This window comes from Ammodytes marinus, assembly GCF_949987685.1.
Source record: "Ammodytes marinus genome assembly, chromosome: 13".
In the NCBI taxonomy this organism is placed as follows: Eukaryota; Metazoa; Chordata; class Actinopteri; order Uranoscopiformes; family Ammodytidae; genus Ammodytes; species Ammodytes marinus.
Genome location: NC_137217.1, coordinates 7,988,219 through 8,000,554, shown reverse-complemented (window position 1 = coordinate 8,000,554; position 12,336 = coordinate 7,988,219). Strand labels below are relative to the sequence as shown.

General features: G+C 39.8%; 1 protein-coding gene across 1 annotated transcript in view; it reads left to right on the top strand.

Moving 5' to 3' along the window:
- LOC307259494 (myelin basic protein-like) overlaps window positions 1-12,336 on the top strand; it is a 49,781-nt gene that overhangs the window by 36,226 nt on the left and 1,219 nt on the right. The gene's annotated exons all lie outside the window — the stretch shown is intronic.

The window sequence follows — 12,336 nt, the reverse complement described above, 5'->3', positions numbered from 1 at the left end:
CTTCAACATATCCCGCATGCAAATGATTTCCTGTGATCCGCCAAATGCGTCACAGTTTATACAAGCGTGTTCATTTCCTCCCCTCGGGTTAGCAGCTTTTCCTAACAGATTTCACGGATACATGCAACATCCATCAGCACATTCTGCGTCTCTGTGCTTCTATTCCATGTTGTAAGAGATAGTGCCTCAGTCAGTGTTGCTGCTATGAGTAGAGGAGACCACGTCATCTGGCCTCGACCATCTGGCAGGACAATCACTGAGTGTGTATGTGTGTAAGCAGCTGGGTCTGTGGCTACAAGAGTCTAAGGGGAGGGGATGATGGGTAACCAAGAGAGTACAAAAGCACTACCATAGCTACTGCATCCCATATGTCAGATATGATGAACTGGAGTCCTTTGATCCCGCAGGAAATCAACAACTAAAAGTGGAAGTGTAACTGTAGATGAGCGAAAAGTAACTGCCGCTACGTTTAGAAGTTATATGTTTTATCCAAATTGTGTGCACATCCAGTTGAAATGGTTGACAGTTCACATCTGGCAATATCTTGTGTGTCAAGTGTGTCCCGCTTGACTGTTGTCATCAGATTTGCTTCACTTCTCACATTTGGCATCCGTCCACTTGGTCCCACAGATGAAATCAAACAATGAAAGATCCACATCCAAGCTCGCCTAACAAGCCAACAGCTGGTACGGACGGCTGTGTCTATTTGTATTTCGTCTTGGGTCCGAATTAAAAATCCTTGTCTGAGTTGTTTGGCGAGGAAAAAAAAAGACGATTATACAGTATGTGTGTGTAAAAAAGCTTTATATCAAAAGCTTTATATTTAGCGGGGGAAAGGGTAGGGGTGCGATGGATCACAAAAGTTGCTGTTCAGATTGAATCATGGTCGGACAGGGATTCGTTGCGGGGCGCTTCGCTACTGAGGGAATCCTGATTGGTTTATTTCTCCCGCATAGTAATAGGCTTACAATCAGCAGGGTGTCTCGTCTGATCTGAGGTCATAGACAAAATGTTGGCCGACCCAAAGGACAGCGGATGTGTGAGCGTCTCTGATTGATGGCAATCCATGATTCACATGCGTGCGGAACTGGGGGGTGGGGTGGTTCGTCCTTTAGGATCAACTGTGATACGTTGAACCACCAGAAAAGGCACACCGATGCATCAGATTTATGATCTGGCTAACGGAAATGACTTTTGTGCTAGGAGTAAACATAAGTGTCTTAAATCTCATCTGAATGTTTTGACTACATAATGTGACTCTTGGAATGTCAAATGTTAATAGGATCAATACTTCCTCAGTGCCTTTGTGGCACACACATTTTCTAAAGCCATCTGCCTGTGATCAGTTAGCCCAAGATAAATTTTAGTATCAGAATCCACCTCGATCCATCCTCCAGTATCAAATGAGGTTGTCCTATATTAGTACTTTCTTGAAATGTGTCCTGGTACCTTTTTAGGTCTCCTGGTGTAAAATACTAAATAGCTGCTAAACCTTTGGTCAGAGCATTGGTTTCACAGATATGTAGGCTTAAAACTATTTTGATTTTGTTGACTTTACTGATTAATTGGAATGACTTGCACTGCATTGGGTGCTTGACAAAGCAGAATGCTTTTCAGATTGTGTTGGGATCTAAAGCTGTCAGGGTTATCATTTCTTTGTGCCAGCCAACACGCAGAAGAAATCAAAGTGTAATGTCTCGGTTGAAGCCTTGGACACAAGCCTCCAGCTGGCTTACAACTTAAAGACATTAGTCATGTTCACTGTCCTGTAGAAGTGTTTATGTATTAATGTGTCTCATGAGTGAGGAAACGTCCTCGAGCACTACACTGATGGCATCAACCCAATGCTGAGCTACATTTTTCTTCTGTGCTGTCCCATAGTCCTACTAGAGACACCCATTCATGCCGGTTGCATACAAATACCTCATCCTCGACAAGCACTTCTGTCATGACAGAGATATAGTACTGTATTAATGCACCAGGCTGAACATGGCAACATTCAAAATGAGGATTCATGAGCGAGCTTGTAGAAAAATATAAACAACCTCAAAATCACAGTGTAATATGATTTAATTTGCCAAGCAAAAATGTCAAAATATTCGATTTTTTCCAACCGGTCAAATGTGAGATTTAGCTACCTCTTCTCTGTTTTATATCTGCGAAAATTAAATTTCCAATGATTTTGAACAGTTGGTTGGACTTTGCAAGCAATTTGAAGATGTCAACTTAGGCTCCGAGTATATTTGATGTTAAACAATTTTCTGGGGAATAGATTCAAAATAATGTATAGATTAAAGGTGGAGTAAGCTATTCCAGAAAAAGCTTGTTGACATTGAGACTGATCACCAAAGCGAATACAACCCTCTCCATTCGTGCTTCTTGCTCTTTCCCCAGGCGTGCCTTGCATTAGCAAAAGCAGCCTTCACTAACCACCTGTCGAATAGGATTGTACTACCAAACGCTGCCTGTAGCTGATTGGTTGGAGAAGAATTGAAGGCCTCTTTTGACAAAAAGTGTTTAGGATTAGAAACGCTGAATCCCCCTTTTTAATAGAAATGCATCAATCATTTGTTGCAGCCACACAAAAAAGTATAAAAGGAGTAATGCCATTTGCTCTGACACTACATATGTGGCAGAGGGGAAAAAGCCCAGATATGTTTTTAATATTGCAGAGAATTCACAACAAGCTTACATTGCACCTTAAGTGGCACACATAAATCTATCTATTGATGCCAGGCGAATTTCTTAAGGTTTAATTCACTCCTGTCATAAACAACAAGAATGAAAAAAAGCTAAGAGAAAGTAGCTGATGTATGTCAGTAAACAGATAAATGTAAGGAGCTGTTAGCAGTGACAGTCCAGGGCTTTCATTATATCTGGTAGTACTGCAAATTAGCCTCACAGCTGCTCAGGTAACATACGCCCTGACACTTACTGTATGTAGCCTATACAAGGGAGCTAGCAATACTCAACACAAATGTGACTTGAGTTTTTTTAGTTCTGATTTAACATGCTCAAAAAACACACTTTTTCAACACAGCATAGCAGTGGTACGGTGGTGTGAATTGTTTCCTTTGAATCACATCCTTCCCCATTTTAAAATCCCTACTTGAAGCGAAGTTCAAAGGTCATGAACTTGTCTTGGGTTATAAGAAGGGAGTGGTTCTGCTGCCGTTCTTATCTCGTCCAGAAAAATCTCCGGAGGACTAACGTCCTGAATGCCAGATGGGTTTTTGTAGACACAGAGGGGCTCTTTTCTCCAGGCCCAGTGGGTGCTTCAGATCCACCATGAATGCAGCGGCAGAACGGATTTCGCCCCTGGGTGGGAGGTTTGGTCCCGGTCCACATAGCGATGGGTGTTTTTTCAGAAGAATGCTTCCCGTGCCTCAGACCCACCACAGACCTTGTTGTTGTCCCAGAAGCAAGGCTACACATCCTCTTCACGCCGAGGAAGAGGAGGAAAAATGAAGAGATCCCACTCCCTGCATAACTCTTCCCTTGGAGCTGCTGATCTCTTCCCCCTTAGTAGGGCCTTGAATTTCTCAGCTGAACACATCAGACAGGGTGTTTTGGTGTCTTCACCTTACGATTGAACCTTGTTCGCACAGCTACAGTGGCTGTCATGGTAAATGTTCTGGGCATGATAATCGGACACTCCCAAGGCAGCAGATCCGGATGATAGTTGATCAGGCTTATCTTTAGTTGTCATTGGGCAGTTGTCATGGTGAATTAATCAAGACGAGGTCAAAGGCCATTGTCACCCTCAGACTGCAATTATGCCTTGGCTGCATTATGAGAAGCTGAAAATATATTTTGAATGAAGCAAGTTTCTACTGGTGTTTAATAAAGGCAGGCATACATAGCTATGTATTTGACAGCAGTGGTGCCTTGAGGAGCCCTAGGCTTAAACCAGTAATGGGGCAGGTCATTATCTTGGGATTGTTAAATCTGGTATTTATGAAAGAAGCCATCAAGTAAATGCAACACACTCTCAGGCTTCCCCTGCTTCTTCTCTACAATATTAAACATCAGACTGTTGGATAATTGGTCCCTTTAGTGTTGTTTACAAGTTGTGCTTTCTTAACTTCCCAGGGATAACTAATTTCAGGACAATGCAGACAGAAACATGCTGCATCACATTTGGCTCTGACAATGACAAAATCAAGTCAAGATCAGATTGTGACATGAATTGTACTGCCTTCTCTTGCAATATTCCTAAACTTTTCCAATGGAAACACTGTCACTCAACCTGTTAGCTGCCACAGTGGGAAGTTGAGAGTCTTCAGCAGTCTGATGGCTTCAAATATCACCAACATGTATTACAAGATGAGTCTCGGTTGTCAGGATGAGCAGCACAGACTATTTCAATGGATGACAAATTGTTAAGATGTGCTAAGGGTATTATTAAGTCATGCTATAGATTGTGGAAGTTGTTATTAAATTAATAATGAGCTGTGGATGAAGCTAGACAGTGTTTGATTGACCTTAATTAAGATATTGAGCACTCAGCCTAATTAAAAAGTAGCACGCAAAGTAGTGCAAACTGTCAAACAGCTGTCAGTGACTTAGTCACTGAAACAGGCTAGCTTCACAGGATCTACTTGAGTCTCCATTTTGTCAGGCTCATCTTACAGTCAGTACTGTTGGAGGTTAACCTAATTATATAGGCTTTGCAGAGGAAAAAAGCTTCTAACAAGCAGGGATTTTTTGTGCATTTATGTATCATAGAAAATGGGTGTTTACTGTCAGCACTGTGAGGGCATGTAGGGATTCGTAAGGCAAAGATAACTCCTACAAAAAAAACAATAAGAACATATTGTCCTCCCAGCTTGATTATCCAGCTGCCGGGCTTGTCATACATCAGGATACCGTCCCAAAGCTCTACCTCTTTCTGCCTAGAATAGCTGCAGTCAACCTGTTTTCTATTGCATTTTGTTCATGTTGCTGACACTTTGAAAAAATTACCTCTTCAGAATTTTTTTTTTTATATAATATGACGGTTTTGGTTCATCTGTTCCCATTAGTTTGTTCTTGGTTTTTTTCAAGAGTTTTGATTTGTTTTAGCTGACCGAGTTCAACATCATGGAACGTGAATTTATATTTTCTTTGCATAATTTATTTGAAATAAGAGGGAGTAGGACCAGAAAAGTTTAAACTTCTTCTTACCCCTTATGATTTGAACAATATTATTTGAACTGCTTATTTGTTGCTGAGGATCCCGTTTGTCTTTTTTTATTGCTTGTATGTATTATTTTAACATGTTCAATAAATTGACAAAAAAGCTTATTTAAAGCAATTTAATTATCTTTCACAAAGACCAGTTTGACTCAGACTTCTCTCTCTTTTTTTTTTTTACAGACAACACACTGTTTATCTAAAATTAATAATTGGTTTCTTCACAATAGAGTTTTGGTTTGCAGACATTGACAACAGCTGATGACAATCACAAGCAGCTGTTAAATTATGATTACATAGTCTGCCACTGAATAGATTTCTGATTGCACCCAGAGGATATTGACAACACAGTTCACTATCTGATGTGGTCTCTACAGTGTGTTATCAAGGACAAAAATATCAGTCTTATCTTCGCTATACAGATAAGTAACATATCTAATCCAATCAGAGATCCCCCCCAAAAAATCACTCAAGTCAATAACAATAGGGGAGAGTGGGGTGAGATGTGCCACTTTTTACTCAAAGTGATTTTAAAGGGAGTCCTTGACAGTTATGTCTCCAACTCAAATATGTACATATATTTCAGGATGTTGTGCATCCCTGGCAATACAAACTTTGGATCTGGAATAAACTGTTGAAGAAATATAGCTTTCGGAAAAAAAGTTGTCTTGTGGCACAACTTGCCCCTGGTGTGGTGTAAGTTGTGCCTTTGGAAAGAATACCATGGGGTAAATTGTGCCATTGATATATATCTCTCATACACTGTAATGCAAGACAAATCCATAAAACAAGATTTATTTAAAGTAAATATTCTACAAAGATTGAAGGTCAATTTTCTTAAACAAGGCCTAGCAGATCTAGGTGGTTTTGCCTGCAAAGCTCACAATGACACAGTCACCATCATCATCTTTCTGGCCATCTGAACTCTTGTCAGTGGTGTTGTTAAGTGGAATGGAGATGTCAGTCTCTTCTGAGCTACTGTAGACGATCACTTTCTTTTTGGTGACCAGCCTATACAGCCATGCCACTGGCACAACTCTCAGAAATGTACTTTGCACTAGTTGCTCCGTGTTTGTGGAACCAACTGCCACCTGACAAATGTGATTCCCCCTCCATTTCTGCCTTTAAATCAAGGCTCAAAACCCATCTGTACATCCTGGCTTTTCCTCACCTCTGCACTACTAATTTTATATGTGGATGTATGGGCTGTATGTCTTTTATTTGTGTTATTGTTATTTTACCTTCATTGTTTTCCTACTGAATGCACTATATAAAGTACTTTGGACAGTGCAAACTGTCATAAATGTGCTTTTATAAATATATTTTACTAACTTACTTACTTATAACTCACCTAGGCCCTTTTGCACAAATCACCCCAACCCCAGAATTTTGGATAATTAGCATGATGCAGCAGTTTAGGGCTGACATCGTGCTAACTGTATAGACTCAAAGTGTAGCATACTAAAGCACTGAAACATGTGTCAAATGTTTTCAAACTTGTCTATAATTGTTCAGACACAATAATCAGAAAACCTTGATCATTGACATTTTACTTTGTAAGGCAAAACACAGCTTTTTTTAGCTTAAATGTGCTTATATCGTATTCCTTGTGTCTCCCTTCTTTACAGGATGAGTCAAATGGATGGCTCTTTTCAAATATGTGGTCACATTTCCAATTTCTTCCACGGTTTTCTAGAAACAAGGGGTGGCACAACTTCCCCACCAGCACAACTCAGGCCACTCTCCCCTAATACATCCTTGAAAAATAGTACTGTGTCTTTTCTTTTTCGTGTCTTAAAAACAGTTTGGTAAGAGTCACTTGGTCACCCACCATTCGTGGTGAAAATGTGTTGGAGAGGATTTTTGTTTTTTCCACGAAAGAGTATTGGCTGTGCGTTCTGATTAGCCATAAATGTCAGCAGTAAACACTGAGTCATTTGCGTTGATTAACAATCCCATCAAGCCACTGCACATGTATTATGGTCAGTGTGTGCATTGGGACGCTAAAACCCTTTTCAATAAGAGCGCATGCAGAGTCAAATGAATAATAAGTTACTAAACAGCACGTAACATTTTTGTTTATGGCCAAACATGGTGAGCATGCAGTCGGTATTATCATGCAGCATAATGGACTGTGGAGGACTGTAAAAGCTGAGCCGTGTCAGGATGTTTTGCTCTGCATAATTAGTTTTTTATTGATATTCTAGTGGCGTTTCGTAGCAGCATGGGGCTTAGTAAAGGGATCAACAGGTGATGGATGATGGTAATGATTTACCAGGGCTTGGCAATGGCTGACAGAAAAACAAAAATCTATAATTTATTTTACTTACTCTGTGTGGTAAAATAACAGCAAGAGAGGTTCCCCCGAGAGGAAACATTGTAATATAATTTTAAAAAAATATAACGGTTGTTGTAGAGTGATGTGTTGTATTTCTTCACTGTGAACAGATTACGAATGAGTTGGCATAATTCTTTGAGGCTGCTGTGCTTGAGTATGCTGCTGCAGAGTGACTCTTTAATGAGACTCGCTGTTGGCTGCCGATATCACGAGCCAGCTTTTCCTGGTGTGACTGGCAGGTCATGCTGTCTGCTAACAAACTCCCTGGAGAAACTTAAAAACATAACAGCGTGTCGAATAAATATATTCATTCATTTGAATGTGTTTTTACTTTGTTTTAACCACAGTGGAAAGTGTTTTTAAAACCAAACCTGCTGGCGCTGCTCTGCTCTCCCCACGAGAGAGAAACCACAGCATCCAGCTAAGAAGCCACTCACTGCTGTTATCTCAACCATAAAGCCATTATGAACCCAAATGACTAAATCCTTCTAGCTATGTCCTTTGGGGAGTTAGTTGCATGATTGTAAGCATCTAAAAAGAGTTAGGCATATACAGTCGTATGAAAAAGTTTGGGAACCCCTCTCAGCCGGCATTATAATTTACTCTGCTTTCACAAAAAATATATAAAAGTGGTATGTCTTTAATTTACCAGGAACAGTTAAGTACTGGGATGTTTTCCAAACAAAGATTTTTTGAAAAGCAGTATTTGGTTGTATGAAATAAAATAAAATGTGAAAAACTGGCTGTGCAAAAATATGGGTACCCTTGTGGTTTTGTTGATTTTAATGCCTGTAACAGCATGTAAAACTGATGATTTTAAACACAAAGTTGGTTGGATTATGTTGTTAAGCCTTGAACCTCATAGAATTGTCTGTTTAATCATGAGAAAATGTATTTTAGGTGCCTAAATGCAAGTTGCACTTCACTTTGACTCTCTGCTGAAGTGAGACAGAATGGGATCATCAAAACAGCTCCCAAAAGATCTGAAAAACAAAGATTGTTCATTGTCATGGTTTAGGGGAAGGCTACAAGAAGCTTTCCCAAAGGTTTCAATTGTCAATTTCGACTGTAGGGAACGTTGTCAGGAAATGGAAGGACACAGGCATAGTGGCAGTTAAACCCAGGCATGGCAGACCAAGAAAAAAACAGGAGCGGCATAGGTGGAGGATTGTGAGAATGGTTGCACACAACCCACAGATCACCTCCAAAGGCCTGCAAGAACATCTGGCTGCAGATGGTGCATCTGTACATCGTTCAACAATTCAGCGCAATTTGCACCAAAACATCTGCTTTTTATAAAGACCAAATAACTTAATTTTTGTCTCATCAGTCCAAAGCATTTTCTTCCAATATGAAGCTGGCTTGTCTAAATGAGCTTTTGCATACTCCATGCAACTGTATCTGTGGCGTGGGCGCAGAAAGGCCTTCCTTCTCATCACCCGGCCATACAGATGTTTTGGTGCAAATTGCACTGAATTGTAGAACCATGTACAGATACACAATCTGCAGCCAGATGTTCTTGCAGGTCTTTGGAGGTGATCTTTGGGTTGTGTGCAACCATTCTCACAATCCGCCGCATATGGCGCTCTTGTACTTTTCTTGGTCTGCTAGACCTGGGTTTAACTGCAACTGTGCCTGGGTCCTTCCATTCCCTGACATCGTTCCTTACAGTAGAAATTGACAATTGAAACCTTTGGGAAAGCTTCTTGTAGCCTTCCCCTAAACCATGACAATGAATAATCTTTGTTTTTAAGATCTTTTGGGAGCTGTTTTGATGATCCCATTCTGTCTCACTTCAGCAGAGAGTCAAAGAGAAGTGCAACTTGCATTTAGGCACCTAAAATAAATTTTCTCATGATTAAACAGGCAATTCTATGAGGTTCAAGGCTTAACAACATAATCCAACCAACTTTGTGTTTAAAATCATCAGTTTTACATGCTGTTACAGGCATTAAAATCAACAAAACCACAAGGGTTCCCATATTTTTGCACAGCCAGTTTTTCACATTTTATTTTATTTCATACAACCAAATACTGCTTTTCAAAAAATCTTTGTTCGGAAAACATCCCAGTACTTAGCTGTTCCTGGTAAATTAAAGACATACCACTTTTATATTTTTTTTGTGAAAGCAGAGTCAATTATAATGCCGGCTGAGAGGGGTTCCCAAACTTTTTCATATGACTGTATCAATCCGTTTTAAACATATTGTCATTTAAGTTTGATAAACTTTACAGAAATGATGTTTACCTTTAGGCAGATTCTACCAAAACAATGTTGCCATGGAGACTGTATGATACGGTCGGCCACGGCGTACTGTCAGATGGCTATGTTATTTTTTAAACTAAGTTTTATAATGTTTATGAAAAAAAAATTGATTAGATTTTTATTATCGCTGATTGAGACATCCAACTTTGATATCATACATTGATTTTGACTATTTTGGACCAGGTTTCCAGAGGCTTTAATGCATGATGGCCGTTGACTGCAGGGGTAAATCATCAAATGGGTTGCGTGGATGTCTAATGTGTTGCTGAATGGCTTTAAATTACTTTTTTTTAATATTATAGCACTTGGTCCGAATCAAGACGCTCTGATTTAATGCTACTTTGTTTGATTACATTTCCCCTACATCGACTTGACTCAAGGACAAAATGGGCTGAAAGGGACACATTGATTGCGCCAAGTTGTTCAGATTGTCTTCATGTCTACCATCAAAGGGATTTGAAAGATGCTAACATTTTACACACTCAGTGGCATTAATCTCAGCTTCTTCCTCGGCGACGAGGCTTGACATTTCATTTTTTGCTCATTTTATACTCTCTCTTTAATAGTGCAGAGCTGTGCCTTTGTAGTAATAAGATCTTTGAGGAAAGTCTTTGAAGTGTGATGTGTCATCTCCCTCAAAGCAACTGTTAACCCTGCAATATTGCAATTAGTTTGCAATGAGGACTTTTAGTGCCTTGAAATGGGCTCTGAAATGGCCTTTTCACCTTGAAAGGAATGAAATTAGGAGAAAAATTAGATACATTGAATATGACAACTTTAACTGAGAACTACTTATATACAGTCATATGAAAAAGTTTGGGAACCCCTCTCAGCCGGCAACATTGCACTGATTTGTTGAACCATGTACAGATACACAATCTGCAGCCAGATGTTCTTGCAGGTCTTTGGAGGTGATCTTTGGGTTGTGTCCACCATTCTCACAATCCGCCGCATATGCCGCTCTTGTACTTTTCTTGGTCTGCTAGACCTGGGTTTAACTGCAACTGTGCCTGTGTCCTTCCATTCCCTGACAACGTTCCTTACAGTAGAAATTGACAATTGAAACCTTTGGGAAAGCTTCTTGTAGCCTTCCCCTAAACCATGATAATGAATAATCTTTGTTTTTAAGATATTTTGGGAGCAGTTTTGATGGTCCCATTCTGTCTCACTTCAGCAGAGAGTCAAAGAGAAGTGCAACTTGCATTTAGGCACCTAAAATACATTTTATCATGATTAAACAGACATTTCTATGAGGTTCAAGGCTTAACAACATAATCCAACCAACTTTGTGTTTAAAGTCATCAGTTTTACATGCTGTTACAGGCATTAAAATCAACAAAACCACAAGGGTACCCATATTTTTGCACAGCCAGTTTTTCACATTTTATTGTATTTCACACAACCAAATACTGCTTTTCAAAAAATCTTTGTTTGGAAAACATCCCAGTAGTTAGCTGTTCCTGGTAAATTAAAGACATACCACTTTTATCTTTTTTTTGTGAAAGCAGAGTCAATTATAATGCCGGCTGAGAGGGGTTCCCAAACTTTTTCATATGACTGTATATAGTGTGTGTGTGTGTGTGTGTGTGTGTGTGCGGCGCCAGGCTGCGGTGAATCTCTAGGCAGAAGGATTATGGTAATAATGCTAAAGAAACCTATAGGCAGCAGCAGGAGAACGGTATTATAAGATTGTTTTTAATAGAGCCTTTTTTTAGGATCATGTCTTCTTACTGAGACATGCTTTAAGTGCTTTTTAATCAGGATTTGCGTGTTCCAGACAGATTAGGTCTTTGTTGGAGAGCTGTATTGAGGGAAAAAAGCCATTCTCATTCTATTGTGAGGCAACTGATGAGATTTTGGGCACATCAAATATGACAATAAACTAACTCACACAATACCAGTTTTTAATGCTGAAAATGAATTTCCATTCAAAATGTTCAATTAAAACATCTGAAAACTGAATAACTGATGCAAAGAATACAAATGCAGGTATCCATGTGGTGGGCGACATGTAGCCTACGTTTCATCCCTCCGCGTCGCTTCAGGATAAAGATAAAGCCTGAAATGATAAACAGTGTTTTGACGGAATAGTAACGGTATATTTAAAATCTCCATTGGTATATGAGAGATAGTGGCGCTGGGTCCCATTTTCTCATCACAGATTTACGTTCACATTTCATACACAACTTGCACAATTTGCCAGAAGGAAATTGAACCGACGAACTCGTTGGACCAAATAATGAGAGATTATTATGCCACTGTTGCCGCTTCATGCATTTTGAGGTGTAATTCAATTCAAAAATCATTAGAAAAATCACAGCGTAAATGTCTGCGCTGTCTGCAGCAAAGAAGTGGCATTTTGCTCCGCACCCGGAGACTGTGGCTTCGTAGCCTCCCGGGCCCCAAATCAGATAAGTGTCACCGTGCATTGGGTTGAAAATCCATACTTATAGGAGTTATTTTAGTGACACTGGGCCCATTGTTTCTCTGTAAAAACTATGCAGCACTGACAACAGGCCACTGTTCGAGCCAATATTAGCATGCAGATTCTCTGGTG